The sequence below is a fragment of the Phacochoerus africanus genome, chromosome 1 (assembly GCF_016906955.1).
Source record: "Phacochoerus africanus isolate WHEZ1 chromosome 1, ROS_Pafr_v1, whole genome shotgun sequence".
Classification (NCBI taxonomy): Eukaryota; Metazoa; Chordata; class Mammalia; order Artiodactyla; family Suidae; genus Phacochoerus; species Phacochoerus africanus.
In genome coordinates this window covers 239,111,794-239,138,455 of record NC_062544.1, presented here as the reverse complement: position 1 = coordinate 239,138,455, position 26,662 = coordinate 239,111,794, and the positions used below count along the sequence as shown (strand labels likewise).

The 26,662-nt window shown below is 41.3% G+C and overlaps 1 protein-coding gene and 1 pseudogene across 2 annotated transcripts in view; one reads left to right on the top strand and one right to left on the bottom strand.

The window, feature by feature from the left end:
• The first annotated feature begins 3,906 nt into the window (after positions 1–3,906).
• The window catches only part of TMEM45A (transmembrane protein 45A), a 96,267-nt gene continuing 73,511 nt past the window's right edge, over positions 3,907–26,662 (top strand). The window contains exon 1 of one of the 2 annotated variants that reach the window (XM_047793708.1): positions 3,907–4,262. The gene's annotated coding sequence lies outside the window, so the exon portion shown is untranslated. Of the gene's footprint in view, positions 4,263–22,939; positions 23,103–26,662 lie in introns of those variants that run through there. The other variant, XM_047793714.1, reaches the window with a different exon arrangement.
• LOC125134427 (small nuclear ribonucleoprotein-associated protein B-like) lies at positions 17,224–17,960 on the bottom strand (annotated as a pseudogene).

Below are 26,662 nucleotides of genomic sequence, written 5' to 3'. Positions count from 1 at the left end.
AAAAGAAATAATACAGGAGAGCTCATGCACTCTTTAATCAGTTTTCCCCCAATCATAACATTTTGCAAGATTATAGCACAATATCCACACAATATCCCATGGATATAATCAACCAGCAGAACACTTCCAATAGCACAAGGAAGGATCCTCTGTTTTACCCTTTTATGGTCATACTCATTTCCCTTTCACCCCACCACCTCCTTAACTCCTGGCAATCACTAATCTGTTTCCCATTTCCATAATTTTGTCATTTCAAGAATATTGTCTAAATAGAATCACAAAGTATATATGAAAAGCATCTAGTCTTTAAGTATAATGTCAGCTCTGGGGATTTTGTAGGTGTTCTCATGGAAGTTCTTTCCTCTTTTAGTATTTTTCTGAGCATCTTTGTGATGCTGAACCTTGCAAAATGCTTGCTTTACATCGATTGATATGTTTGTGTAATTTTTCTTTAGTCTGTTAATGTCATAGATTATACTGATTGATTTTGGATATTAAATATGGCTTGCATCTCTGGGAAAAAGCCCCCCTTGGTTATGGTATATAATCATTTTTATATATTGCTGAGTTCTATTTGCTAATATTATGTTAAGGATTTTTGCATCTATATTCATGAAGGATATTTGTCTATAGTTTTCTTTTTGTGCTATGTGTCTTTGGTTATTGCATCAGAGTAATGTTGTCTTCACAAAATCAATTGGAAAGTGTTCTCTTTTATTTTCTGGAAGAGATTATGTAGAATTGAGGTTAGTTCTTCCTTAAACATTTGGTAGAGTTCTCCAGTGAAACTATCTGGGTCTGGAGATTTCTTTTACAAGAGTATTTGAATTATGAGTTCAACTTCCTTAATAGTAACAGGGCTATTTGAATTATTTATTTCATTTGGGGTGAGTTGTGGTAATTTATATTTTTCATGGAATTGGTCCATTTCATTTAAGTCAAATTTATCCATGCAGAGTTGTTTGGAGTATTTCTTTATTTTCTTTTTGATGCCTGCCAGGTCTGTAGTGAGATCACCTATTTTGTTCCTGACATTGGTAATTTGTTTATTCCCTCTTTACTTTCTTTGTCAGTCAGTTGTTCTAGCAGTTTGTCCATTACATTGATCTTTTCAAAAAACTCACCATTTGTTTTTACCTATAAACACCTTTGTGATAAGGGTGGAAGTTTAGGATCCAATCTGGCCTTTGCTGGTGTGGGTTTTGGGGAAGCTACATTTTTTTTTTTCCTGGGATGTTTGGCTGGAGTATAACCATTATTGTGTTAACTTATTTTTGTCTTTCTAGGCACTTCCTTTCTAGTTCTTTAGCTAACAACAAAAGACAGCAAGCTTTTGCTGGGTTCCAAGTCTGGGTTAGTGACACACAAGAGAACCCAGGGAACTCACCATCATGTCATTCCTTGAGTCCCTAGATTCCTAGCCCATCTGTCTTCTTTTTTCAACCTTTCAAAGTCTTCTTATGTTTGTTTATATGTAAAGTCAGGATTTTTGTTTGTATTAGCAGGAGAATCAGGGAAAATGATATCTACTCCATCTTCTTGAAAGCAGAAGTCCCCAGAAATCTACTTTTTAGTAGATTTTTGAGGAAGCTGTTCCAATGGTTAACAACATCAGATGCTTGTCAATGGTAACGAATATAGAAGGTTGATCGTATACCTTAATTATATAGCCCATTGTCGAGTAAATTTTTTTCCTTTTATGGCCACACCTGCAGCATATGGAAGTTCCCAGGCTAGGGGTTGAATGGGAGCTGCAACTGCAGGCCTACAGCACAGCCACAGCAACACTGGATCTAAGCTGCATCTGTGGCCTAGGCTGGATCCTTAACCCTCTGAGAAAGGCCGGGGATGGAACCTACATCCTCACAGAGACTATGTCAGGTTCTGAACCCCCTGAGCCACAATGGGAACTCCTAATTTTTGATAAAAATTACCATTATCAGATTATAAATGTTTCTGAAAGCCAAACTCTGATTAATTTCAAGGGTCAACCCTCCTTTGTGGGTTTTCCTGACTGCCAAAGGGACTGAGTGTTGCAAATCCATTCATACACACACACATATATTTTTACTTGGTGAATGGGGTCCTGAATTTTTGGAGGACTTGTGGAGATAAAATTGCAATCAGGGCTATAGAAAAATTGAGGTGTCTGACTAGCCCACTGTGGCAAACAGACTCTAATGTGGCCCCCTCCATGATGTCCACCTCCTGACTATCAAGAACTGCAGGAGCCTGAGCCTAGATTCTAGGAGATGAAGGCAGCAGCTAGGTGACATCTAGAAAGAAACTGGGGACAAGGCTGCAAAGAAATGAATTCTGCCAACAGCTTGAAGAAGACTGGAAGCGATTCTTCCTCCCTTGAGCCTCCATATGAGGATACTGTGAGTGCCACCTTGTGAGATCCTGAGCAGATGATCCAGTTAAGCCATGTCTGGACTCCTGACCCTTAGAAACTGTGTAATAATAAATGTAGTGTTTTAAGATGCTAAATTGGTGGTAATCTGTTACATACCAATAGGTAACAAGTGTACCAAGAGGACATCATCTGTGAAGTGAAAGCTCTGGACACCAGAAGATATAGGCACTCACAATAAATTCTGACCCACTTATTTCTGGCAAATGGCAGGTAAGTTTATGTACCCATGATATGAACACGTATTGGAGACCTTGGCGGCATGCTGGGATAGGCTGTTCCACGTCTTGATAGCCTCATCTGAAAATAGAGATAATTTTAATATCTACTTCATAAGATGCTTATGAGAATTAAATGTGTTAATGCAGGTAAATCTGTTTAATATAGGGCTGGGCACAGCTCATAGTTTAGCCCAAAGAGTGTAGGTCTTGCCCTCTTAACATTTCAGTGAAGTCACATATCTGTCAACATCCTCAAATTATAATGGTGATTGATTTTCACCTCCCCACCTCCACTAATCAACTTTTCAATGATTTCCCCAGGATCAAAGCACGGATTGGGAGTTCCCATCATGGCTCGGCAGTTAACAAACCCAACTAGTATCCATTAGGACATGGCTTTGACCCCTGGCCTTGCTCAGTGAGTTAAGGATATGGCAGTTTCTGCGGCTGTGGTGTAGGCTGGCAGCTGCATCTCCGATTTGACCCCACCAGCCTGGGAACCTCCATATGCCACAGGTTTGGGCCTAAAAAGACAAAAAGAAAAAACAAAAGAAAAAAGAGCATCGATTGATGCTGTCCCATCTAAATTCTCATGGAAGAAAGCAACCTTTCTCATTTTCCTACAACTACCCCCACCCAACAAAAATCCAAACCAAGTCTTCCAAATCATTCCTGTAATCAACCCTGGTCTCCGCTGCAGAAAGAACAAACTTTCTAGTTATGAGGACTTCAGTGAAGGAACATTAAGTTTTTCCCTCCAGTAAAAGAATACTGTTCCCATGGAGCAGGCTCTTGAAATTTATTCATCATTTGCTCCCTGAAGAAAAAGGGGAAAGTGAAGTTCTGAGGTGTGGCCTGAATGCCCTTTGGGGGCGTGGGCATCCCGGGCCCCAGTCCCTTCCATTTGGGGATTTAAGCCAAAGTGCCCCCCGGGGGTGTGGGGGGGTGCGCCTTACTTCCATCCCAAGAACAGATTAAAATAATCCTGTTTGAACAAAACGGCCTAACTGCCTGAAAAGTTGGGCATAACAGGGACCAGGGCATGAGCAAGACCTGGGTGTGGAAGACCCCCCTCTCGGCCCGAGCCCCTCCCGGGCTGCAGAGGCCGCCGAGTGCCACATCAGCGCCCGAGCTGCACTTCCAGGTTCCTTTAGAGGATGAAGTGAGCTGGCCCGGAGGGTGGGGGCGGGCCCGAGGCCCGCAAGAGTGGCGGGCCGGCTGGCCAATAGGCAGCCAGCGAGGAGCCCCGGAGACAAATGAGCTGGAGTTTGTGTTAGCCGAGGCCGCCGAGGCTCGTGCCCGGCGGGGGAACCAGATGAGGCACATCTGGACAGCTGCGCTGAGGAACTGTGCGGCCCCTTCGCGGGCCGGACGTCATCTGAGCACGTCCCCCACGTCCTCTCCTTTCAGCCACTTATTATTTATTCATTCTCCTGAGAAGCAACCAGGAATCCAAGTTTAAAACTTTTTTCCCTTAATGCGAGACGGGGCCAGATCCTATCCAACACATAGTTTAATTTTCATGGGGCTTTGAGATCAAAAGGACACAAACAGCAACTAAAGCCCAGCCGCTGTCTGATTTAAAACTGGCAAAGTGGGAAAAATAGTGTTGAGTAAGACCAAGTTGGGTAAGTTTTGGATACGTGCTGGATATCCTGTTTCTTCCGCTGCGATCTCTACCCTGCATCTTTTTGCTATTCTCACTGGCCTTCTCTTCATCAGGGAGAGAAAAATATCGCTTGCTGCCACAAACTGCATAGACCGTCGTTTCCTTTTCTTCTGCTTTGCTAACATTTTATTTTAATTTAAATTTTTGGTCATCTGTATGCTATTTTAAAATTTCCTGGGGACAGAATTGTAACAGTTATCCCTTTATAAGCTTCTCCGAACTTCAAAGTTGAATCTATTGAAAAATTTATTTTTCTGTGTTCTTCTGTGAGAACAGAGTATACATTTGTAAAGCCGGAAATTTTTATCCATCCCCCACTCCCTGTTTTGATACAGGTTTGAGAAATTTATCTGGCTTATTCAGAATTATCAAAACTTTTGCTTCCTTTAATGGGATTTTTAATATTAAATTATATAAATCCTGAATTATATAGGTAATTAATGTTTCACTTAAATGTAAATGAAGCTCAATGCCTTTAATCTCCTATCCATTAGTGGTAGGCCCAAATTCCTTGATGATTGTTAAAAAAAAACTCACCATACAGGTGAAAGACCACAGGTGTGTATCAATAATCTTATAATTATCATTTTAATCCCATAATTCTGTCAAAATAATATTCAGAGTGATCATTAGATGTTTGTGTTTCGCATAATTCTGGCATGTGTTTCAGGATTTAAAATTGGAAATGACGACAAATATTAAGCTAGGTGGAAAGCCTGAGGCCCATTCCATCTTAAACATCTATAATTGTCTCGGTTTAAGCAATGCTTTGGATTTGAGACTTTATCATATGTTATTTACTGTCATGGCAGATGTGGCCAGAATTGGTCTTTAATTTCTGGCTTAGAAAGCAGTAGGTGCCATAATTGCAAGTTACAGAGTGTGTTTTTGATTCAGAAAGGCAATGCATACTGTGAGTGAAGAGCTGAAGTGGTTTTCAGGAATGGGGGATTAGAAGAGAAACCATATGCAGAGAAACCATATAAAGAGCCAGCTGGCCGGGTTCAACTCAAAACCCTACTGTTTGACCTTGCGCAAGTTACTCAGTCCATCATACTTCAGTTCCATCCTCTGTGGAGATAACAGCACCTATCTCATGGGTCTGTCTTAAAAACTGAGTCAACATACATTAAATACTTAGAATAGTTTGGGCACAGAGTTTTTGCCTTTTTAGTCTTTGATGTTGTACTCACACTTCATTGACTTTCTTCTTAGTTTCCCTGCTTCACTTGAGTTTTCCCAGCTGCCATTCTGATCTCTACATTAGCACCTAGTATTTACTGGGTGCAGACCACTTTTTTCTTTTTTTTCTTTCTTTCTTTTTTTTTTTTTTTTTTGTCTTTTGAGGGCCACACCTGTGGCATAGGGAAGTTCTCAGGCTAGGGGTTGAATCTGAGCTGCAGCTGCTGGCCTAGTCCACAGCCACAGCAATGTGGGATCGGAGCTGGGTTTGTGACCTACACCACAGCTCCTGGCCATGTCCAGGCCAGGGCTTGAACCTGAGTCCTCATGGATACTAGTCAGTTCATTACTGCTGAACCACAATGGGAACTCTGCAGACCACTTGTTAGTAGGGCATTGTATAAGGCTGTAAAGGAGAGTCTTGAGAGGGGAGTAAAGTGGAATTGATCAAGTGCCTTAGAAAGATCTGAAAGGTTCTGGGCATATAGAGGATGGAAAGAGGACTTCTTATTGCAGAATGGCTTCTTGGAAGATTTGGCATTTCTGGGAAAGGATTTTGCCAAACATTTTTTATTGAGGGGAAAGGGATCAAAGAAGAAACAGTGGCAGGCATTCTAGGAGGAAGGGAAAGCATGGGCAAAAGCACTGAGGCTGGAAAATGTGAATCTGTGTTTGGAGACATTGAGTTTTTATGCAGGAGAATCTGTGAGAGGTTAGTGGGTGGAAAGGTTGGAAAGGTGGGAGAGGAGGAGGCATGGCATGGAGAGTCTATGCGAAGAAGAGGCTTAGGAGGTAAGATTAATAGGGGGTGGTGGGCTGGACTGGCAGCAGTTCCATAGTAGAGGTGTTCCTAGAACAATCCATCTCTGGGGTCTGGTCTCCCCAGACCCCAACCCAAGATACCCTCACTGTATGCTCCACTGCTTCAGTGACTCATCCTTCAGGGCCTTGCTGGACTGACCAGTGAGTCTGGGCCCCACTTTTTGGACTCACTCTTAGGTGGCTATCTTGGAGCTCTGTTGAAGTGGTCTGGCATCCTAGACTATTACCTAGGCTACTTATCAGAATCAAGCCACCTTCTAAAGTCTTTGACATGGATGTGAGTGTTGCACCCCTCCCCGACCCCTACATACACACAACATGGGCCAAATAGCACTTTTTCATCTGAGAGAATCGAGTATTCATCTGTTAATACTTGTAACTTTATGATGTACAATTATTCAAGTAGATAAGACCTGTAACATGCACCTAAGGGCAGACCCACTTTGGAGATCTCTGATTTCTCTTTCTTGAGGGCATTGTTCTGTGTCATAGAGAACCTGAATCTGGCCCTGACATCAGCAGTCGCTGACCACCTGCTTTACCTCAGGCAAGACTTTGAGCCATTATGGCCCTTTCTGTGCCATCATCTGTAAAATGATCTCTAAGGTCCCTTTTCCCTTGGATGATCTTTTATTCCCCCCCCCCCCCTGCATCCCTGGGGCATTCTATTGTTTTCAGATGGCTCTTTGATCCATCAATGGCTAACATTTTCTGAACACTTAATACATGGAAGACATTGTTCTGAATGTTTCTTTACCTGTCTTACCTCCTGTAAGCCTCTCAGCACCCCTGTGAGGGTTGGTACCTATTAGCCGAGGAGACTGAGGCACAGGCAAATTAAGTAACTTGCCTAAGGTCACACAGTGTACAAATGGCAGATGAAGACCCAGACGGTTTAACTCCAGAGCTCAAGCTGTAACTTGAGTCTACGCTGCCTTGGGTGTAATACTGCAGGGCTGCTCTTCTTGGTGGTGGTGCTGGTAGTCAAGAAGTCTGTGGAAGGAGGGTCACTGGAGGGGGAGGTAGTATTTGGAGGAGTGGAATTAGTGAAGTTTCTCCAGAGAGGCCAGAATACCAACATGAGTCTTGTCTATGGGGTGTGCTACACATGCAGACAGGAGATGTTTTACTTGTTTATTAGATGGAATGCATTACAATCATTCTGTTTTTTTTCATCTTGTTTGAACAGAACCACTATAGACCTGGACTTAAGGTAGACATTCAGTAATGTCAGTTGAATGATGGTCTCCTTTGAGAAACTGAAACGAATTTATAAGCATCGAAAGTAATGGTTTCCCCTTTATATACTTCCCTTCTTCACCTTCTGCTACTTTCTCCGGAGGTAACCTTTGTAAATAGTTTGATATGTATCCTTCCAGTCCTCTCAGAGTCTCCTTGCAGATGTAGATCTAAACATAAATAGAATTTAAAAATATAAATGGTACCACAGTAATTTTATTTTTTAAAATATAGAGAACTATCAAGTGTTCCAAGGCTTGCGGAAGAATGGGGCGGATTCCAGGTACACATTCTATTCCTATTTCTTTTTCTTTTTTTTTGTCTTTTTGCTATTTCTTGGGCCGCTCCCGCGGCATATGGAGGTTCCCAGGCTAGGGGTCGAATTGGAGCTGTAGCCACCGGCCTACGCCAGAGCCACAGCAACACGGGATCTGAGCCGTGTCTGCAACCTACACCACAGCTCAGGGCAATGCCGGATCGTTAACCCACTGAGCAAGGACAGGGACCGAACCCGCAACCTCATGGTTCCTTGTTGGATTCGTTAACCACTGCGCCACGACGGGAACTCCCTATTCCTATTTCTTGGGCATCCTGGTTTCTTGTCTTATTTCTGGAGATGCTGTGATTTGGGGATAAGAATTTCTTGTGGTGAAGGTCAGTGCAGGACTATTTTAGGTGACCTGTTATTAGTCACACTCACACATCTTTTGGGGAATTCATTCTTAAGTAAATTTTTTTTGGCCAAAACCACAAGAGCAACTTTAAATTTTTTATTTCGAACAATCTCAAATGTATAAAAAAGTTATGAGTATTGTACAAAGGGGCTTATTCCTGAATCATCTCAGAATGAGTTGCTGACGTGATATGCCATCACACTCACATAGTTCATGTGCATTTCCTACAAACAAGGGCATTCTGCTATCCAACCACAACACAGTCATCAAAAGAAGTTTAATCACCAACCAATCCTCAGACCCCTCTGGAGTTTCACCAATTGTTCCAATAATGTCTTTTATAAGATTCACTTCAAAATCATGCTTTGCATCTAGTTGTCATATCTCTTTAGTCTCCCATCTGGAACAGTTCCTTGACTTTTATGAAGTGAGCATTTTTGAGGTATATAAATCATTTATTTTGTAACATTATCCTTGAGTTTGGTTTTTCTGATATTTTCTCATGATTAGGTTAAAAATAACATAGATGAGGAGCTGTGTTCTTCCCACTTCGTCTTATTATCATTCCTAACATTTTTAATATATTGAATCAACTTTAAAATATTACTTGAAAAACAATTTAATTTGCTTTTTAATCTCATTACCTTAATGTGGTCACTCTTTTCAGTATGGCACACTGACTGAGCACATAGACTTTGGAGTCAGACTGAGGATTTCAACCCAGATTTGCTTCTTACTACTGTACCTTGAGTGAGTCACTTTTTCTGGGGAGCTTTATTATATATAAAATGGGACTATCAATAGGCATTCAATGAGAAAATCAGTATAAAGCACTTAGCATGGTTCCTGCATCACAGTAAAGCCAATACATGTAAACAATTCATTTTTTTTTTTAGTGTGGTAAAATAAATGTAACATAAAATTTGGTGTTATAACCATTTCTAAGTGTATAGTTCAGTGACATTAAATACATTCACATGGTCATGCAGCCATCACCACTATGCATCTCCAGAAATTTTTCATCAAACTGAAACTCTGTACTCTAACTGTCTATTACTTCCTCCCCCTTCCCCCAGCCTCTAGCAACCACCATTCTTTACTCTGTCTCTATGAACTTAGGTATCTCATATAAGTGGAATTATGCAAAATGTGTCCTTTTATGACTGGCTTGTTTCAATTAGCAAAATGTCTTCAAGGTTCACCCACATTGTACTATGTGTCATAATTTTATTTGCTTTTTAAGGCTGAATAATTTTCCATTGTATGTGTATACCACATTTTATCCATTCATCTGTTGGTGGCCATTTGGGTTATTTCCATCTGTGATGGTTAATTTTTTGTGTCAATTTGCCTAGGCCACAGTATCCAGATATTTGGTCAAAATTACTCTAGATATTTCTGTGAAGGCATTTTCTAGATGTGATTCACATTTAAATTAGTAGACTTTGAGAAAGCAAATGACCTCCCATAATGCAGGTGGGTCTCATCCAAGCATTTGAAGGCTTTAATAGCATAAGAATGATCTTCCTTGAAGAAGAGGGAATTCTGCCAGCAGACTGCCTTAAGACTTGAACTGCGGCATTAATTCTTCCCTGGATTTCCAGTCTGCTTTCTTGCCCTGATGATTTTGGACATACTAGCCTCCATAGTCCTGTAAGCCAATTCCTAAAATAACTCTCTCTCTCTTTATATATATAGGTATAAAGGTGTGTATACACACACACACACACACACCCCTTTATAGCTGTATCCTCTTGGTTCTATTTCTCTGGAGAACCTGACTAATATGCCATCTTCTGGCTATTGTGAATAATGCTGTTATGAACGTTGCTGTATATCTGTTGGGGTTCCTGCTTTCAATTCTTTTAGGTATAAACCCAGAAGTGAAATTGCATGGTTGTAAAGTAATGCCATTTTTCACTTTTTGAGGAACAACCATACTGTTTTCCATGGCAGCTACACCATTTTATAGTCTCATAAGCAATGCATAAGTATTCCGATTTCTCTACACCTCACTAACACTTGTTATTCTGGTTTTGTTGTTGTTGTTGTTTTAATAATAGCCATCCTCATGGATGTGAAATGGTATATTATTGTAGGTTTTTATTTACATTTATCTAGTGATTAGTAATGTTGAGCATCCTTTCACTGTGTAATGGCCATTTGTATATTTTTTTGGAGAAATATCTGTTTACATCCTTTGCTCATTTTAAAGTCAGGTTTTGTTTTGTTTTGTTATTGAGTTGTAGTGTTCTTTATATATTCTTGATGTTATTTATGTATCAGGAATATCTGATTTGAAGATATTCCTTCCCATTCCCTGGGTTGTCTTTTGACTCTGTTAATATTGTCCTTTGGTGTAGTCCAGTTAATATATTTTTTCTTTGGTTGCCTGTGGTTTTGGTGTCATATCCAAGAAATCATTGCCTAAGCAAATGTCATGAAGATTTTCTTCTAAGAGGCTTATAGTATTATTTCTGTTTGGGTCTTTGATATATTTTGAGTTAATTTTTGTATATGATGGAGACATAGGTCTGACTATTCTTTTGCATGTGGATATCTAAGCAATTCACTTATCATCCCTCTCTATATAAACATCATTAGCGTAGATATAGTCATAGTATAAAAATATTGACTCATTCTTGATTTTTAAAAATTTCATCTAAAGTGCTAATTTTTTCCTCATAGAATTACTCAGGATTTCTATTCATAACTTTTATACTGTTTCCAAGGAAGAACGATTTTTCCTGTGGTTAAAGGGCATTGGTTGTTGAAAGCTATCCTTTGTTTATTTGCTTGTTTCTTTTTTTCATTCTTTCTTCCTTTTTTCCCTAACCCTGTTAATCTTTTTTTTTTTTTTGGTTTTAGAATTGAAAAAATAATCTATATATGTTGAAAAAATGGAAACAATGTATAGAGTCAAAAGTAATGCTTTCCCCTTTTCTTACCTGTTTTCTTCCCATCCCGCTACTCTTTTCAGAGGTAACTTTGTTAATTGTTTGACCTGTATCCGTCTAGATTTCCTCCAAGAATCCACTCACATGTATAGATCTAAGCACAAATATAATTTTAAAATATAAATGAGACCATATTATATTCATCATTCTGCTTTTGCTTTTATTTAACTCCACACACACATATGCATGTGCACGTGTAACACACATCTCAACTTATTGGTTGAGACATATAGATCTTTGTAGTATATTTTGTCATGGAGAACAGAGAGGAAGCTTGAATGGAAGAATATTCTTTTTCTATAGAAGACGAAGTCACTTAAAGTAACAGTGGCGTGGGACCAAATGTGTCTAACCAGGCCATTTGCACTGTTCCTTCTCTCTGGACTGTTGGCTTCTCCCTGTGAACCATTTGACAGTTTCCAGTCTCCTCTGGCTTTCAGAGATCCTGCCAAGGACTCTGACACTCCAGCTGCCTCAGTGAAACTTTGAAAGACAATGAGTTTTTTCTCCCATGGACCTGCCACAACTCTGATCAGCTTGGGCCCATCTGGTGCCATCAGCTCTCCTAAAATGGAAAAAGTCTGAGGCAAAGGTCTCCTTCTGTCCTTGCTGTCTTTTGCAAAGTTTGATATCCTCTGTGGCTTTGATATTTTTTCTCTTATAAAAAGTGAACTAGGAGTTCCCGTCATGGCTCAGTGGTTAACAAATCCAACTAGGAACCATGAGGTTGTGGGTTCAACCCCTGGCCTTGCTCAGTTAGTTAAGGATCCGGCGTTGCCGTTAGCTGTGGTGTAGGTCGCAGGCGCGGCTCGGATCCCGCGTTGCTGTGGCTCTGGCGTATGCCAGAGGCTACAGCTCCGATTAGACCCCCGGCCTGGGAACCTCCATATGCTGCGGGAGCGGCCCTAGAAGACAAAAAAAAAAAAAAAAAAAAGAAAAAAGAAAAAAAAAGTGAAGTAGCACTTTCCATGGCAAGGAGGTGAGTAGCGTGTCAGCACCCTTTTCTATGGTGCCTGAAATTCTATAGTGTCTTAAAAAATACATACATTATTTTATTGAATTCCCTTTAATAGATGAGAAAATTGATTTTTAGAAAAGTACTACTGTATGCCTAAGGAAATTGATGTTCAGAAAGGTAAATTTTGCTATTTGTCTAGTAAGTGAAGAATATGAAAATTTATCTGATTTTAGTGCTCCTTTCATTAAGCATCCCTGTTGCCTCTAAGCGTCCCATGAGAATTCTACAGTCTAGTGCTGCAGTATGTAACTCCAGCTGTGCAGCTGAGTCGCCTGGGGAGCTATTAAAAAATATACCCACTCCTGTCCTGCCCCTGGAGATTTTTTCAGCAGGTGTGTAATGAGGCCAGGCATCTATGCAAAATTCCCCGTAGAAATGTGATGCTTGGCCTAGGTTGTGAATCACGTTCTGGGGGAGGAGTTTCCCAGCCAAAGGTAATAAGCCTTTCTCAGGTAGGGTAAATACCCAGCTAGGCTGATGTCCTTCATTCTCAATGCTCAGAACTGGCCCAAGCTGTCACAGTTGGAGGAAAACACCTCATAATGTCGAATTAAAAAAACATGTGTGGCGATGGGTGTTAACTAGACTTGTGGTAATCATTTTGCAATATATACATATATTGACTGTTATGTTGTACACCTGAAACTAATATAATGTTAAATGTCAATTATATCTCAATAAAACAACAACAGCAAATAAATCAAACGGAGTATTTAGAGTGGTTCCCTTTTCATCTTGTGGCCTCTTTCCCAGCTCAATTATTTGAGCTGAAAGGTGAATTCTTTCTCATCAAATTTGTAGAGCTTCCATTAACTTCACTTTTCTAACAGCCAAAGTTCCCTTAGGGCTGTGTTAGTTCCTGTTAGTAACCTAGGTGTTTAGGTGGCATCTGAATTCCCTTCAAAGGACCTGAAAGGCGAATTAGTGCGTTTTCTGACTTGCATCAACAACTGGGTAGCCAGGTAGACCCAGTTACTTCAGTATAGAGACCACATTTCTCTCTGGCTCAAAGTCTACGACCAATTACATTTTCAGCAAAACTATATTTCTTTCTTCTTTTTTTCCTTTCTTTTTTTCCCTTTTAGGGCCGCACCTGTGGCATATGGAAATTCCTGGGCTATGGGTTGAATTGGAGCTGCAGCTGCCTTTTTATGCCTCAGCCACAGAAACAATGGATCTGAGTTGCCTCTGCAACCCACACAACAGCTTGAAGCAACGCCAGGTCCACAGCTCACTGAGCTAGGCCAGGGAATGAATCCGCATGCTCATGGATACTAGTCTGGTTCTTAAGACCTCCGAGCCACAATGGTAACTCCATAAAAAGTGGTATATTTCATTTGTCATAAATTTAATAGAAGAAAAAGAAACCAAAATGAAATACAAGGAATTTTTTTAACTTCAGCTAAGCATTTCTTAAAAAAAGATATATTAGTTCCTAAAATATTCCTCTAAAGATAAAACAAGATAAAAATATCAAAATATTGGGATTAATAACTACTCTCATAAAATTCAGAAGCCATCCCTCATTTCCAAGTAGCTCTACATTGTTAAACATTTCCATTATATTTAAAATAAAGTCCAGATAGTCACCATGACCTAGAAGGAAATCTGGTTCTGCCTATATCTGCTCACTTCCACCTCTACCTGGCCCACTCTTTCCCCAAGCTACTGAAATATAGTCAGACCTTGGATTAAAAATGTAGGTTTAGGTAGAGTTCACATAATGACTTGGGGTGTGAGATATGCTTGGTTTTGTTCCTTCATCTACAAACTCGAGCAATGGACTCATGCTGCCATCACTTTCTCCATCCAGTAGCAAGAGCTCTGCTACTAGTTTCAAAGTGAGTGAGATGACCAACACCAAGTCTCAGAGAAAGTTTGTGAGCAACTGTGCTCAAGTAGTGAACCCCTGGCTCCTCTGATGGACTCAGCCTCACTATGTCCATATTCTGTTCACAGCTTATACATGCCTTTTAGGCTGTTTGTTTCCTTACCCTGAAAATGGGACTGTTGTGAGTTAGGATGGCACAGGAGTCATTCCAATTGCTCTTGAGATTGGGGAATAAAAGATTGATAGTGTGATTGTTGTTACTGTTGATGAACATTCATTGGTGGGGAACATGACTTCATTATTTCAGGGGAAACACACATACTGGCAAATAGGTTCCAGGTTGGTTTGGCTTCAGTCTCGGGCATTGCCAGGCAGAGGGCCTCTGTGCAGCCAAGATTCTCTCCCCATCTCACCATTGCTTTCCAGTCTCCAAATGGAGCACAGCTGTTGCAGTGCATGAGAAGGAAGCAGCTCCAGAATTGTTCATGTAGCCATGGAGAGTCATGGTTTATAAAAAGCACGCTTTTGCAGCTGCAAGAGATGTTGGAGTGTCATACCTGGTGTCAACATCATTTCAGGCTGAACTGTCAATATTCTCCTTGCCTTTTGAATCCATTGCCTATTCTAATGATTTCCCACATTTTATGGTCTTTTGTTAATGAATTGTCATGGTAATGAAAACAGTTCTCACATTTTAGTGGCAAGAAATTTATAGTCAACAGCTCTGGGGATATGATGCAGGAATGTGCATTTTATCAAGCATCCTGGGAGATTCACAAGTAGGTGGTTCAGGACATTATTTTGGAAAACATGGGTTAAAGTAGTATCTTTCCTGTGTAGTAATATTGGCATTGAGTGTTAAGGTGACTGAATTTTGAAGAGGTTCTGTTTTTGCCCGAGAGTAACAGGGCCATTATTCTTGTGCCTGAAATAACCAAAAAATATCAGATAAAACATATGAAACCACATGTGGCTTTTGAAACATTGGCTATGAGGTAAGGTGAGGGCAAAGATTTTCAAGAAATCACAAACAAACGAGGTGAGCACTAGGGCTGCTCCAGCTGCCCTGGAGAGCATCCATGCTGAGACCCAGGTGGAACTCGAACTCCCTGAGTTGAGAAGGTGGTGCTAAGGCCCCCGGGAAACAAGATGGCTAGAGTTTGTAGAACAGAGCTCCAGAAACGGGAGAGCTGCCCAGAGAGAGGGCACTGGAGAGCTGCAGGATCATCCCTTATATTCATCAGAGTAAGTGAGGAAATTACTCTGAGGGAAGTGGGGAGGGAGCAGGGAGGGGCAGGGAGGGAGGGAGTGGAAAACAGTGCCCTGCCCTCACAGAAGTCTGGGAATATGGCTTGTTCTCTCCAAACAGACTGGAAAACTCATAATTCATGGAGTATTGGGTAGAACAGTCAGAGAGGTCTTGCCCCAGTAGTGGGGAGTGATTAGCCCTCCACTGAGCACTGCTGCAGACATGCCTGACAAATCGTAAAAATGCAATATGCAAAAGGTTCAAGTTGCTTCCAGGTCACTTACTCATCCTGGAACAGAGCTCAAAAATATTTACAGATATCAAAAAATATCCAGTGTCCAACAGGGTAAAATTCACAATGCCTGGCACTCCCAAATAGTAAAACAGTTGTGTTTAAAATGGAAACACACTATCCCCTCCCTGGCTGTCCTGAGGAGTATTTTCACACACTTTTTTTTTTTTGTATTTTTAGGGCCACACCTGGGTCATACGGAAGTTTCCAGGCTAGGAGCCAAATCAGAGCATACATCACAGCCACAGCAATGCGGGATCTGAGCCGCATATGCAATCAACACCATAGCTCACAGCAATGCCGCATCCTTAACCCACTGAGTGAAGCCAGGGATTGAACCCATTTCCTCATGGATACTAGTCAGTTCATTACCACTGAGCCATGAAGGGAACTCCTACACATTTTTGGACCATTAAAAGGTCAAACAGCTGAGGCCTTCAGTGTAATATTTTGTACATAACAGGCTAAAGTCTGCTAAACCAATGTCTGTGTTGATATGGATTATGGTAAAGGAAACTCAGCTAAGAGCAATGTTGGCCAAGTGCATCTTGTATGTTAAGGGCTGTAGCTGGAAGGAGGGGGTGATGGGTAGGGGTGGGGGCTGATTTTCTGAGAACAATGGATGACTTGGAATCACATGCCTCAGAGAGCACTAAGGGCCAAACCAGGGAGGCCAAGATCTGCTGACAGGCCTAAGGGGTCGACTAAGCCTGGGTCTAGAACCAGAACCTTTGAAACTTAACAGGAGTGTACAGGGATTGAAGTCACCAAGGTCATGTTAGGACTGACCAAGGCTGAAGAATCAGCACTTGCTGCTACATGTTTGAGGTTGGATCAGAGAGGTTACTCTGGGCTCATGCATGAGCTTAATGGTCTGAGGGGACGGAGGTCCATAAGTGAGCTCCAAGGTTTGAGCCTGGGCTGTGTAGGCTCCTCTGAGAATTAGATAGTTTTTAATTTTGTCATTGGGTGTGTTTCTCTGATTCATCATTGCCCTGAAGTTCAGTCTGACACTGTATATTCTGGATATCTCTGCATAGATGCTCTGTTGCTTGAACAAATTTTCTTCAGTTTGCTGGGTGCTAAGCCCCTTGACATCCTTTGACATTCTGCCTGTGCAAATATGTGGCTTTTCTTCCTGCAACTTATAAATCTCTGGGAGGCCAGAAAACTATTTTTTTTTTTTTTAGGATATGAATGTTTTATTTCAACAAAATGATTTTTGCCAGTTTGACAAGGTGAAAAGTATCTCCTTGTAGTTCAATTTTGTAATTCTCTTTGATGAGGCTGTGCATTTCTGCAAAAGAATATAGTATTTTACAAGGGAAGCAACTAAGGATTAGGGCTCATTTTTCCAAGGCAACCCTTCCTCTTATTTAAGCGTCCAGTACATCAAAGACTTTTCTGAAAATAAATGAACATACCAGGTGCATTTATGGCATTCCCTTAAGAGTTTATTATAAACTAGTTTCACAGGCCACAAGGAAGTAAAAGGACTATGTACAGCCTTACGGGAAACAGGCAGGTAGCTGAGGAGGGCCTTGGTGGGCACATTCCCGGGGGAGGGGGCCCTGTAAGGGAAACCAGACAATCCGGTGAGACTCAAGGGGAACAATGGCTTAACAAACAAACAGGTGTGGTAACATGGCCCTGGGGGATCAGGCCCATGCCTCTGTGGAGCTACTTCCATAACTCAGTGGCCAAGGTCAAAGAAGGCCTCGTATCCCTGGGGGAGGGGGCCTCATTGCGGGTGGGGGCATGCCCATTGGAGTTCCTCTTCCAGGGGTAATTCCCACTGGGGGACCCATGGGAGGCCTCATACCAGGAGGTAGGCCCATCATGCTGGAGGGGGTGCTCCTCGGCCCATAGGTTGGGGAGGACCTGCTCGGCCAGGTGGGTACTGGGTTGGGGCCCCTGCAATACTGGCTGTAGCAGCAGCTGCAGCTGCATCTGCTGCAACAGTGCCTCTTCCTTGCAGGGTAATCACCTGTTGGGATGGCCCACCAACCCCACAGACTGGCCCGGCAAGTCCTGCAGGAGCCTGGGGCATAGGAACATTGGCTGGGATTCCCCTGACAGCAGCTCTGCCAATCCCTGGGCCCCCAGCTAGCAGCACTAGGGCAACACTGGTATCTTTGGAAGGTGGTCCCACTACTGTCATTGAGACCAGGTTCTCCCCTCGAAGTAGCACCAGACCGAGGACTCGCTTCTCTCTCCGCTTGTTTTGAGTTCTTTGGTTTGATCTTCCTGAACTCATCACAGTCACAGAGGATCAAATTCATATGCTTGTCAAAAGCTTTAAAGGTGCCAATGAAGATACAGCTGTCTTGCAGGATGCACCTCATCCTGTAGTCGATGTACTTCAGCATCTTGCTGCTCTTGCCCGCAGTCATGGTGGCAGTTCTGATGGCTCTGATTTCCACCGGATTTGCCTCGGTAGAGGCCTAGATGCCTGCCAGTAGCCCGCCTCTCCTATTTGTTTCTTTTTTTACTTTTTGCTATTTCTTTGGGCCGCTCCCACCGCAATATGGAGGTTCCCAGGCTAGGGGTTGAATTGGAGCTGTAGCCTCCGGACCACGCCAGAGCCACAGCAATACAGGATCCGAGCCACATCTGCAACCTACACCACAGCTCACAGCAATGCCAGATCGTTAACCCACTGAGCAAGGCCAGGGACCGAACCCGCAACCTCATGGTTCCTAGTTGGATTCATTAACCACTGCGCCACGACACGAACTCCCCCTATTTGTTTCTTAAAATGTTTTATCCCAGATCAATTCTTATGAATGCCCCTACTTGAAGATGATACCAGGATATTGTTATTATCATTTGATAGGAATTTTTTACTTTCTTTGAAGGGTTAGGACTAAAGAGTCTGTCTTTGAAAGAAAAAATGGAAGTCAGTTTTTTTTTTTTTTTGAAGGAGAGATCTTAAAATCATGTTTTCATCTAAAAAGCAGGCTTTTGATAAGAGGACTTCAAAAACTTTACTTTTCTTCCCACCGTTGACCATACTATGGTTTGGGTAACTACAGCTGGGCTCCAGGGATGCATGCTGGTTAGTGTTCTCATGGACACTATGATGGTTCTCATGGCAGAAACGATTCACTTGTGGTATCTAATCATAATAACAATAATAAAAATAACAACAGCAGTGGCAGCTCTAGATGTTAGATGGAATAAGTTTACCACTTTAATTTTCTCCTAATCAGCATTGATTGGAGGAGGTTCCACTCTTTTCTGGTGTTTTCAAATGGGAGAGACAGATTTGGGAGAGATTAAGGGAGCCTGGGTGAGGCTTTCTGCCTCTACCTGATGGGCAAGGACTGCCCTCTATACAGCTGCAGGTACCTGTGGCTGTCAGCTGAGAAGGAAGATGCACTCAGGGACAAAGATTATGATTTTTGGAGAAAATGCACATAAAAACTTGATATGATCTAACTGTGATCTTGTTAATTGTGGTAAGCTTGTTGGTTTTGCTTTTGGCATTATTTTTAATTAGTTATGCCTATGGTGGTAGTGAGTAACAGAGGGCCGGGTAAGAAGATGAAACTAGTTTTGAGCCCTGAGCCCTGATAAGCAGTTACATTCTGACTGCGTCCTCATGGATCCTAGTCCGGTTTGTTAACTGCTGAGCCACAACAGGAACTTCGGATGTTTGGATTTTGAGATATTCTGACACTAGCATGAAAGTAGTTCTTGTGCAAACAAAAGATCAGGGCTGTCATGAAAAAGTACCCACTCCTACCCTCAAAGAGCATGGTGTTCCTATGTTTTATGGAAGACAGTTGACTTTCACACTGAGCACAGTGAAGCCTCTGAATTTTCCTTTTGGTGCATTATTAGTCACTGATGGTGCTGAATCATGAAGCATGCGGCTAGGACTTGGGGATGGAGTATTGTTAATGAGGGAACTTAGGAAGGCCTAAAAAAATAAATTTTCAGGAAAAGCTACAGGCTCAAAGGGTACCATCGCTCCTTCATTGTGTGACATATCATTACTTTTCCTTGTTTTAGTTAACAATTGATTTGGAGAAGTATCTTCTCCTTTACCATCCCCAAACCAAAGCTCATCCTTTTGTCTTTCTTCCTATGGGCACCATTTGAGAATCAATTTATAGAGAAGCAATTCTGAGCCTGTTGAATAAAAAAGCAAGAATAAAGTGAATGAATTTTTTTTTTCTGGTGTTCCAAGTCATGGAGAAATGATGCGCATGCTCGCTTACATCACTGAGCATCTTTCTGTTATAGGAAGAGCCATTAGTCTCACGATTGGAGAAAGCACTGACATCCTTTGTGGAAAGACTGGTTTAAAGAGCTTCTCCATTGGTCTTCCTTTGGGCTCACGTCCACCTTTAATCATCGTTAACCACATTTCTAAAATTAATTTATTAGAGGGACCGTTTGGCTCACAGGATGACTAGATTTTGATTGGTGGGGAGGTGGTGGTAGATGGAAAGGCGAGGGCCTGCTGGTTTTTCCACCGAGGGCCTGAACAACATGAAGAGGGAAGGCCAGTTAAGAGTCAGAAAGAGAAAAAAGAAGCAACTGACCTAATCTTTTAAAGACTTTGGCTGGAAATCTGCTTGAAGTCTAATTTACTCTCCTTTTCCGTATGGTCGAGTCCTCTTTTTTGGAACTAGTTCTTATAAAGTCTACCCATTTCTAATCCGATGACCAAAGAAGTCTCTTCCACCTTGGTAGGGTAGAGAGAAATCTCCTTTAACCAAAATTATAGAACGTTTTCTGCCACCAAGCAATTAGATTTCTTACTGGCCCCCTCCTGCAAGATTTCTCTTCCCAGATCTGTACGGTTGGTTTGGTTAATTGGAGCCAAGTTAATTTTATTTTATTTTACTTTTTGCTTTTTAGGGCCGCACCCATGGCATATGGAGGTTTCCAGGCTAGGGGTCAAATCAAAGCTACAGCTGCTGGCCTACACCACAGCCACAGCAAAGCAGAATCTGAGCTGTGTCTGTGACTTACACCACAGCTCATGGCAATGCTGGATCCTTAACCCACTGAATGAAGCCAGGGATCGAACCTGCAACCTCATGGTTCTTAGTTGGATTCATTTCTGCTGCGCCACAATGGGAACTCCCCAAATTAATTTTAAATAAGTAAGTACCAATTACAGGGGCAGAAAGTTTTTAAATCTCCTGGGGCGGGGGGCGGGGGGAGGTGGTAGATAGACATGTTTGTGGAAGTCCACTTCAGGATTTGATCAATGGCGAAAATTACTCTTCTCCTCCTTAAGTGTTACCAGCATGGAGTGATCCTTCATAGGGTCATTGAACCTTCCAGGGCACTCTGCCCAGGATGAATGACACCCAAGAGCATCTCATTTCACTGTGGTTTCCCTCCAGGTCTCTTAACCATCAGAGGACACATTCTTTACCAGCAGGGCCAGTATCCTGGTTGTGCAACCTGTATAGTTGGACAGGGCCCAGTTTTAGAAGGAAGGGTCCTGTTCTTAGTTTAATGCTCTATTGTCATTGTGAAATTCATCACAATTTATAAACATGACACCTCACATTTTCATTTTGCTCTGTAGCTGTTTCTACCTCTATGCTTCGGGGGGTCACTCAAGTGTAGCAAAATTGTGAAAATAAAAATCAAGGGCCCACTTTGTCACCTTCCTCTGAGTTAATGTATCCAGATGAGCACCTAATGAAACTGCTGCACATTCTCTGATCTTTATTGATTTCATATTTAACCTCCTTTTTTTTTTTTTGTCTTTTTGCTATTTCTTTGGGCCGCTCCCAGAGCATATGGAGGTTCCCAGGCTAGGGGTCAAATCGGAGCTATAGCCACTGGCCTATGCCAGAGCCACAGCAACGCGGGATCTGAGCCGTGTCTGCAACCTACACCACAGCTCACGGCAACGCCGGATCGTTAACCCACTGAGCAAGGGCAGGGACCGAACCCGCAACCTCATGGTTCCTAGTCGGCTTCGTTAACCACTGCGCCACGACGGGAACTCCTAACCTCATTTAATAAGAGGTTCTCAGAAGTCTCTTTTCCCCTTCTAGAACAATGTCCATATTGATTTAGAATCTCTAGTTAAAAGAGTGATTCGGATCTTGGCAACATGTGGTACCTCTCTTCTTTGAACAGAAGCGTTTTTTTTGTTTTTTTTTTTTTGTTTTTGTTTTTTTGACTTTTTGCCTTTTCTAGGGCCATTCCCACGGCATATGGGGGTTGTTCCCAGGCCAGGGGTCTAATCAAAGCTGTAGCTGCTGCTGACACCAGAGCCACAGCAACATGGGATCCGAGCCGCATCTGCAACCTACACCACAGCTCATGGCAATGGCGGATCATTAACCGACTGAGCAAGGCTAGGGATCGAACCCGCAACCTCATGGTTCCTAGTTGGATTCGTTAGCCACTGAGCCATGACGGGAACTCCCAAGAAGAAGCATTTTTTTTTTTTTTTGGTCTTTTTGCTATTTCTTTGGGTCGTTCCCATGGCATATGGGGGTTCCCAGGCCAGGGGTCTAATCAAAGCTGTAGCTGCTGGCTGACACCAGAGCCACAGCAATGCGGGATCCGAGCCACGTCTGCAACCTACACCGCAGCTCACGGCAACGCCGGATCGTTAACCCACTGAACAAGGGCAGGGATCGAACCCGCAACCTCATGGTTTCCTAGTTGGATTTGTTAACCACTGCGCCACGACGGGAACTCCCAAGAAGAAGTATTTTTTTAAATCTCTTGGGTTTACTTTGTTTTATGATAGGTAGCAATAACCTCAATTTCATGGTGCATTTCACACACGGACCTGTATGTCTTATGTTTTAAGCAAGAACTAAGAAATATTCTTACTGGCTGATGGGTCCAAATACTGAAGCTGGCAGCAATGTCTGTGAATATTCATTCCTGAGTTGTCTTAAATCTTCAGAGGCACAGCAGTGCACAGGTGATGGGTGCACACTCAAGCATTTACCCAGTTCCTTGGGAGGGAATGGGTGTGCGTTGGTTGGCTTGGTAGATTGGCCCATGCGAGAGTAGCAGAGTCATGGGTGGGCCTAATCCTGGTGGGAGTCTTCTACTTTTACTGCACTTACATGCTGGCTGCCTAAGCTGGATGGTTGAATAATTTTGTAGAAATGATTAGCCAGGAGACAGACCTGGTATAAAAGAAGGTATGTAAATCCTTCTCAGGTACTGGAGAAATACCTACTGACAGGGCTCAGGCATGCCTCCCTGATTGCAAAGGACAGTGTCTTCTGCTGAGCCTAGAGCATGCCCAGTGGGTTGAATCTCAGACTTGCATGTCTGTTGACATTAATTACAGGGTGTTGTGGGCCAGGTTTCTGCAAATTGGGTGGAGGTGGAGGCCACTGGCAATATATACAACACCCAGGGAGAGACAGGTGAGTGGGAAGAAGAAGAGATTTCTCTGGGGCTGCTGCAAGGCTGATGCTGGTCAAATACGCTTATCTTTCTTGAGTACTAAGCAGCATCTCCCAGGATTGTCAACTATTGGGCAGCACGTCTTTGATACTCATGAGCCACGAGGAATTCTGGTAAAGGTAAAAGTGTGATAAATTTTAATGTGTTTTCTCACTAGTTGCTTTTGTTGTGCATAGGGTTATGTGTATGCGTGTAAAAGTGACTGAAAGATTTCACGTTGCAGCCTCTGGATTTTTTTATTCTATTGGCAAATTTTCAGCATTACATGAGACAGGATTTCACGTTGCAGCCTCTGGATTTTTTTATTCTATTGGCAAATTTTCAGCATTACATGAGACAGGATTTTATCTTGTTTCTTAACCCTACTGCTTCAAAGCTAAGGTGCTCGATCTATTCAGACCAAAGATGATGAATGACTAGAAAGAGAGAATTGTTTTGATGTAGTCTAGGGCAAGATCACCATTTCTAGAGAAAACTTTAGGGTGGAAAGAGCAGGAACTTTTCATTCATATAGACCTAATCTAAATCCTGACTCTACCGTGTATTTGCGACATTAGGGAAATAACTTAAATTCTCTGAATTTCAGTTTTCTTGCTTGTAAAATGGGGTAATAGAACCTGCTTCCCAGAGTGGGAAGGATTTAACGAAATAATGTTAGCAAAGAGCCTAGTGCAGTATCTGCCTCCCGGTAGAAACTCAGCAAAAGTTGGTTACCTTTGTTATCAAGCCTTCCTCTAGCCCCCTTCCTTAGCATTGGAGTTGTGGTCTACCATTCTCAACTCCTGTAATCATAGTGTTTCCTCGGCCTGCTTATTGTAGGTTGTGGCTGACTATGGTAAAGCTAAGACTAGCCTATTTCTAATGTTTCTATGGACGTGTCATTTCATTTTTTGTTAGGATCTAGCATTGCAGTTAGATAGAGTAGATGTGGGAAGGTATGTGTCTTAAATGCTGAATTATGCCTTACTTGATTTGTAGCATTTTCCTCTTCTGGATCTTTAGGAATCTGGAAGGCTGAAGCATAAGTCCTGAAATTCACTCTTTCCTTCCATCCATCCAACACTTATGTGCTGAATCACCATATGCCAAGCATAGTTCTAAGAGCCAGAGGTTAAGCAGTAGAGAAAAATAGAAGGAAAAAAAAAAAAAAACCCTTTGTTCATTCACGGAGCTTTTATTCTAGTGAAGGGAGATGTTATCAACAAAATAAGTCAATAAAGTCTGCAGTATTTTTATTTTTAAAATTTTATTGGTGTATAGTTGACTTACAGTGTTGTATTAGTTTCAGGTGTACAGCAAAGTGAATCGGTTGTGTATATATATATACATTCTCTTTTCTCACATAGGTTATTACAAACTATTGAGTGGATTTTCCTGTACTATACAGGGGGTTCTTATTATCTATTTTATACATTAGTGTGTGTGTTATTCCCATCCTTCTAATTCCTCCCTCCCCCCATGGTTTCCCCTGAGGTAACCATAAGATTGGTTTTGAAATCTGTGAGTTTGTTTCTGTTTTATAAATAAGTTCTTTTGTATCATTTTTATTAGATTACATGTATAAGTGATATCTTATGATATTTATCTTTTTCTTTCTGCCTTGCGTCACTCAGGATGATCATTTCTAGGTCCATCCATGTTGCTGCAAATGACATTATTTCATTATTTTTTATGGATGAGTATATATTCCATTGTAAATATGTACCAGATCTTCTTTATCCAATCCTCTGTTTATAGACATTTAGGTTATTTCTATGTCTTGGCTATTGTAAACTGTGCTGCATGTTTCTTTTAGAGTTAGAATTTTCTTTGGATATATGCCCAGGACTGGGATTTCTGGATCATATGGTAATTCTTTTTTTAGTTTTTTTCAGGAGCCTCCATACTGTCCTCCCTAGTGGTTGCACCAATTTACATTCCCACCAACAATGTAGGAGGGTTCCCTTTTCTCCACACCCTCTCTAGCATTTATTGTTTGTAGACTTTTTGATGATTGCCATTCTAACTGGTATGAGGTAATACTTCTTTGTAGTTTTGATTTGCATTTCTCTAATAATTAGTGGTGTTGATTATCTTTTCATGTGTTTTTTGGTCATCTGTCTGTCTTTGGAGTAATGTCTATTTAGATCTTTCCAGTTTTTGATTTAGTTGTATTTTTTTTATATAAAGCTGCATGAGATGTTTGTTTATTTTGGAGATTAATCCCTTGTCAGTCGCTGTGTTTGAGAAGATTTTCTCCTATTCTGTGGGTTGCCTTTTCATTTTTTAAAATTGTTCCCTTTGCTGCGCAAAAGCTTTTAAGTTTAATTAGGTTCCATTTGTTTATTTTTGTTTTGATTTTCCTTACTCTAGGCAGTGGATCAAGAAAGATATTGCTGTGATTTATGTCAAAGAGTATTCTGCCTATGTTTTCCTCTAGGAGTTTTGTATTGTCTGGCCTTATGTTCGGTCCTTAATCCATTTTGAATTTATTTTTGTGTATGATGTTAGAGAATGTTCTAATTTCATTCTTTTACATGTAGCTCTCCAATTTTCCCAGCACCACTTATTGATGAGACTGTCTTTCTCTATTGTATGTTCTTGCCTCCTGTTTTAGACTAATTTACCATAGGTACTTGGGTTTATTTCTGGCCTTTCTATCCTATTCCATTGATCAATATTTCTGTTTTTGTGCCAGTCGCTTACTGTTTTGATGACTGTAGTATAGTCTGAAATCAGGGAGCCTGATTCTTCCAGTTCTATTTTTTTTTTGTTTTTTCTTCCCCCCCCTCAAAGATTACTTTGGCTAGTCAGGGTCTTTTGTGTTTCCATACAAATTTTAAAATATTCTTCTCTAGTTCTGTGAAGAATGTCATTGGTAATTTGAAAAAGATTGCATTGAATCTGTAGTTGCCTTGGGTAGTATGGTCATTTTGACAGTACTGATTCTTTCAACCCAAGATCATGTTATATCTTTCCATCTCTTTGTATAATCTTTGATTTCTTTCATCAGTGTCTTATAGTTTTCAGAGTAGGTAGGTTTATTCCTAGGTATTCTCCTTGACACAGTAGTAAGCAGTATTGTTTCCTTAATTTCTCTCTCTGATCTTGTGTTGTTAGTGTACAGGAATACAAGAGAATTCTATATATTAATTTTGTATCCTGCCACTTCACTGAATTCATTGATGAGCGCTAAGAGTTTTCTGGTAGCATCTTTAGGATTTTCTATGTATTGTATCATGTCATCTGCAAACAGTGATAGTTTTATTTCTTCCTTTCCAATTTGGATTCCTTTTGTTTCTTTTTCTTCTCTGATTATCATGGGCAGCACTTCAAGAACTATGTTGGATAACAGAGGTGAGAGTGGACCTCCTTGTCTTATTCCTGATGCTTTCAGCTTTTCACTGTTAAAAATGATGTTAATTGTGGGTTTGTCATATATGGCCTTTATTACATTGAGGTAGGTTTTCTCTATGTCCACTTTCTGAAGAGTTTTTTTATCAAAAATGGGTGTTGAATTTTGTCAAAAGATTTTTCTTCATCTATTGAGATGATCATATAGTTTTTATTCTTTGGTTTGTTAATATGGTATATCACACTGATTGATTTGTGGATATCGAAAAATCCTTGCATCCCTGGGATAAATCCCACTTGATCATGGTGTATGATCCTTTTAATATATTTTTGGATTCTGTTTGCT